Source organism: Schistocerca cancellata, chromosome 6, assembly GCF_023864275.1.
Source record: "Schistocerca cancellata isolate TAMUIC-IGC-003103 chromosome 6, iqSchCanc2.1, whole genome shotgun sequence".
In the NCBI taxonomy this organism is placed as follows: Eukaryota; Metazoa; Arthropoda; class Insecta; order Orthoptera; family Acrididae; genus Schistocerca; species Schistocerca cancellata.
The window spans coordinates 575,004,607-575,010,606 of NC_064631.1; positions in this window are offsets into that span (position 1 = coordinate 575,004,607).

Here is a 6,000-nt window from a genome sequence, read left to right on the forward strand (position 1 = left end):
GCACAAGCACAAATTTCAAGTGCTTCTAAATAAGTAAGCACTCACTGAACCAGAAAACATTATTAATCTGTTTACTGGTAGTGTTGGTTTTGCCTGTAATGTTTTAAGTTCCCCCCCCACCCCAAATTACCCTGTGAGTGTTCCCTGCTAGTCTTGCCTCAGCATCTTGTGATGAATCCCCACAGTAAACCTAACCCTGTACTCTCCACTGAGGTGGGCAAGCATCCGTAGCTGTGCAGTAATGTTTTCAGTAGTAGCCCTGTAAGACTGAAGATACAAACAAAAAAAGAAAGGCCGTTTTTTGTGTGTGTAAAAAAGTTTGAGACTGATTGTTGTTCATGCTGCATTCATACTGATTGTCAAGTCATCTTTGGAGGCATTTTGTAGTTGATTGTCTAATAAAAGAAAAGATTTTTCTTGCATTTTAAATGATTGTGAGTTAAATAAATTTAAAGAAATGAAATTTCCAGGCAGTAGTTTGCACAGGTAACCCATAAATCAACAGGACCTGCTGTGAAGAATCAAGAAAAGTTAAAGTTATAAACTTGAAGAAACAGAAATGTCATGGAAGAAATTTGGAATTGAAAATTGCATAATCCTGAGCAAGAACAGATACTAGTAACTGATAAGCAGAGATATACATGGCTGAAGAAGAAAATAGTTTAGTGAATGGGTTAAATATAGAGATCCGATTACACCAAAATTGAACCTAAAAGTGATAGTCATCCTTGCCTCAAAAGTATGTCTTGACCATGAGAACCAGTGAAGGATTAACAAATAGGGAGGAAGTAATTTAGAAAATAATGTGGAAGTAATTGAACCTAGTGATTAAGAAGCTTCTGTGTAATAAATAGTGAATTAGAAGTATATTTCTATTGCACATACAGTTGTAGAAGTGGTAGATAACGTGTATTTACAGTAATTAAATATCAAATAGTAATAATGATCATCATCCCAAGGTCAGTAAAGCAAGTACTGTGTAGTGGTTAATAAAAAAAGAAAAAGAAAAGAAAAGGAAATGTGGGATGAAATGGTGAATAAAAAAGGGGTTTTAAAATCGTAAATGACCGTGAAAAAAGGAAAGAATGAAATGCAATTCGGACTTCGTATTACAGAAAAGCTACAGTTGGGGTGGTCCTTGTGGCGTTTTTGAGCAAAAGTTAAACCAATTTCCACTACAAAACTTACTGAAAAGAAACAGAGAATAACAAAATGTAACTGACAGGGGGAAATGGCGTAGATAAAAGTTCATCCTTTACCAGGTTAACATGTCTTCTTTCGTGCGGCATCCAGATCTTCAAAAATCTCCTTCAATTATGCGTGAAAAGTCTGCTCCGAAATCTTGCAATAAGTTTCATTGTCCAGGAATTTCTAATGTATATAAAACCATCTTGATATTAAATGCAATTTATTTTAGTTGCTTTTCTCCATCCTCCAAATTTCCTAACAACTTCCACAATGTCTACACATTAATATGTTTTTTCGTCTTAATCAGATCACGTCTGCATTAAGCTTCCGCTGTCGAGAGACATTCGAAAACGGATAGAAAACAAAAAAAGAGTTACAATTTTAGTATTTTCTCTGTCATTGAGCGCTCATACCGCTGCACTGGGATATTTTTTATCTGAGGGAACGAGTGTAGCGCGGCGGAATTCAAAGTCCGCTATAACTGTAATATTGTTGTAAATAACAGTCAATATTTTATAGGGAATTCTTACACAAGGTTTCCATCAATTTAGAGGATAAAAATAACTAAATGCATTGTTATGTTTTACTTGAGCAGCAAACACAGCTAAACCTAATCTCAGTCTCTGTAGTGCCAGCTAAAGCATGTGCCAGAAACATCATCTTTCAGTGAGAAACATTTAATAACCAAACCTAGCTCAGTAAAGCTTATATGTCACATACCACTGTTTCTTCCATAAAGCAAGTGCCATAAGTCAGTTGTTTTTTATTAAATGTACAGTGATACTGCTTTGTTATTATGCAGGAGGAGCAGTTGATCTTAAAGCTAAAAGCTTATCTCACAGTAACACAGACTGATTTAGAGCAATCTTGAGCTGCAGTTAGTGTTGCTACGATTAAGAACAGAGACAGATGGCTGGAATTTCATAAAATCTTTCATGTCAGGCAAGGTATTTAAGAGAAACTGAAAGTCTGGTACCCTTATTCTCATTGCTCTGGAGACTGTGGACAAAAGTGTACAGACAACCCCCGAATGGGGGGTCATGGAAGGGAAATGTCCAAGTTAGTAAAAAACTTCCTAATAGGAAACACCAGGTATGGAATATTTTAAGCCATTTGTGGAGATCAGTGATGTTATCTGTGATGTAGATTCTCTAGAGAAAGGTCTTGATAAAGCAGCTCATGTATAAATCATTAGGGACGCTGGAAGCAGTTTGTACCATAGTCTTAACTGTGCAATTCAGGACGACATCAGACGCATCACTCGGTATGCTCCCCACACTAGTGTGAAGGTTGTGTCATTCTTTTAGAAATACAAGCCCTAGATGAAACTTTCTGTTGGACATGTCAGTGCAGAGCTTCAGGAGTTACTCAACAGAGTAGGGTGATCACAAGTGGGTGTGACTTATTTGCCACCCCTCACACGGCTGCACAGCACACAGTATGGCCTACATTTGAGTGTTTCCAGTAAAATGTTACTTGCACAACTAATTTCCAGAACCATTCAGTTTAACCAGAGGACTTTATCTCCAGTCAGTGTGACTTCCAATGTTTTTACTATAGTGGATGGCATAAAAATAGGCAGCTGAAGGTCTTTCCACCTTTGTATGGCACTGCAAATTTGTAAAGACTTCAAGTTCACTTTTAATAATTTAAAAAATATAGTTGAGAATGAAAGAGAAGCACTTGCAGAGCAGGATAGGAACACCAAAATTAATATGCTACAAACGCTTAAAGAGAGTGGAAAATATATTAAATGGAAATTGCAAAGGAAGTGATCAAAAGGAAGACCAATGGATAGATGGCTGAAATGTGCAGAGGAGTGTGTGGAATAAAAGAGGCAAGAACTGACCTGAGTGAACAGAGAAAGATGGTGGGAAAAAGAGGATGCTTATGTTCCTGAGTGGGGCTGGAAACAGTGGTGGTGGAGGTGGTAATGATGATGATGAGTAGTTAGTACTACTTGACAAAATGCACAGGTCCTTGTATTTATAGTCTGTGAAACTTACTTGGTTAGCATGAAAAAAAAATTTAAAGTTTTGATTACAACTGGGATGTAAGTGTTACTTTGTATTTCAGCCAGGATGATGCCTTGTGAAATCAAGTTGAAAAAAATTAAGAGAATTTCTGAAGCTTTGTGTTTACCTTCAGTAGCAATCAGATATACAAAATATAAAAGAATATGATGTAAAAATGTAACATGAAGAGTTTTGCCAATATTTGTCAAATATGGTAATAAAATTTTCATCACTGACTAACTTGCATTTGTGTTAACCAAGAGAAACCTTGACACTTTTAAACCACCATTTCCTTTGGGCTCACACTACAAGCACTGATTGGCATGGTTCTGTGAAATCTTAAGTTTTGTCCAGGTATACTACAGGTCTATTGCCTTCAGCATGCAATAAATTAACTATACACAAAAACTTTACTCTTATTGCTGCAGTGTCTTTGCATTCCATTAAAAATTTTTGTCCGTCATTACACTTCTAAAATTGAATGCCAAGTAGGCAGAGAAGATGAAGAACAAATGTCTCTGAGCCTGAATAATAATAATTTTTCCCCTGTAGATCACCCTCACGTAACGTGTATCCACAGGACATGTGGCCTGTAATTAAAGAAGTGTCATGATGATCTCTCCATTGGCAAAAGATTCCGGAATAGTCCCCCATTCGGATCTCCGGGAGGGGACTGCCAAGGGGGAGGTTACCATGAGAAAAAGATTGAATAATCTACGAAAGGATAACGTTCTACGAGTCGGGGCGTGGAATGTCAGAAGCTTGAACGTGGTAGGGAAACTAGAAAATCTGAAAAGGGAAATGCAAAGGCTCAATCTAGTAGGGGTCAGTGAAGTAAAGTGGAAGGAAGACAAGGATTTCTGGCCAGATGAGTATCGGGTAATATCAACAGCAGCAGAAAATGGTATAACAGGTGTAGGATTCATTATGAATAGGAGGGTAGGGCAGAGGGTGTGTTACTGTGAACAGTTCAGTGACTGGGTTGTTCTAATCAGAATCGACAGCAGACCAACACCGACAACGATAGTTCAGGTATACATGCCGACATCGCAAGCTGAAGATGAACAGATAGAGAAAGTGTATGAGGATATTGAAAGGGTAATGCAGTATGTAAAGGGGGACGAAAATCTAATAGTCATGGGTGACTGGAATGCAGTTGTAGGGGAAGGAGTAGAAGAAAAGGTTACAGGAGAATATGGGCTTGGGACAAGGAATGAAAGAGGTGAAAGACTAATTGAGTTCTGTAAGAAGTTTCAGCTAGTAATAGCGAATACCCTGTTCAAGAATCACAAGAGGAGGAGGTATACTTGGAAAAGGCCGGGAGATACGGGAACATTTCAATTAGATTACATCATGGTCAGACAGAGATTCCGAAATCAGATACTGGATTGTAAGGCGGACCCAGGAGCAGATATAGACTCAGACCACAATATAGTAGTGATGAAGAGTAGGCTGAAGTTCAAGACATTAGTCAGGAAGAATCAATATGCAAAGAAGTGGGATACTGAAGTACTAAGGAATGACGAGATACGTTTGAAGTTCTCTAACGCTATAGATACAGAAATAAGGAATAGCGCAGTAGGCAGTACAGTTGAAGAGGAATGGACATCTCTAAAAAGGGCCATCACAAAAGTTGGGAAGGAAAACATAGGTACAAAGAAGGTAGCTGCGAAGAAACCATGGGTAACAGAAGAAATACTTCAGTTGATTGATGAAAGGAGGAAGTACAAAAATGTTCCGGGAAAATCAGGAATACAGAAATACAAGTCGCTGAGGAATGAAATAAATAGGAAGTGCAGGGAAGCTAAGACGAAATGGCTGCAGGAAAAATGTGAAGACATTGAAAAAGATATGATTGTCGGAAGGACAGACTCAGCGTACAGGAAAGTCAAAACAACCTTTGGTGACATTAAAAGCAACGGTGGTAACATTAAGAGTGCAACGGGAATTCCACTGTTAAATGCAGAGGAGAGAGAAGGTAGGTGGAAAGAATACATTGAAAGCCTCTATGAGGGAGAAGATTTGTCTGATGTGATAGAAGAAGAAACAGGAGTCGATTTAGAAGAGATAGGGGATCCAGTATTAGAATCGGAATTTAAAAGAGCTTTGGAGGACTTACGGTCAAATAAGGCAGAAGGGATAGATAACATTCCATCAGAATTTCTAAAATCATTGGGGGAAGTGGCAACAAAATGACTATTCACGTTGGTGTGTAGAATATATGAGTCTGGCGATATACCATCTGACTTTCGGAAAAGCATCATCCACACAATTCTGAAGACGGCAAGAGCTGACAAGTGCGAGAATTATCGCACAATCAGCTTAACAGCTTATGCATCGAAGCTGCTTACAAGAATAATATACAGAAGAATGGAAAAGAAAATTGAGAATGCGCTAGGTGCCGATCAGTTTAGCTTTAGGAAAAGTAAAGGGACGAGAGAGGCAATTCTGACGTTACGGCTAGTAATGGAAGCAATGCTAAAGAAAAATCAAGACACTTTCATAGGATTTGTCGACCTGGAAAAAGCGTTCGACAATATAAAATGGTGCAAGCTGTTCGAGATTCTGAAAAAAGTAGGGGTAAGCTATAGGGAGAGACGGGTCATATACAATATGTACAACAACCAAGAGGGAATGATAAGAGTGGACGATCAAGAACGAAGTGCTCATATTAAGAAGGGTGTAAGGCAAGGCTGTAGCCTTTCGCCCCTACTCTTCAATCTGTACATCGAGGAAGCAATGATGGAAATAAAAGAAAGGTTCAGGAGTGGAATTAAAATACAAGGTGAAAGGATAT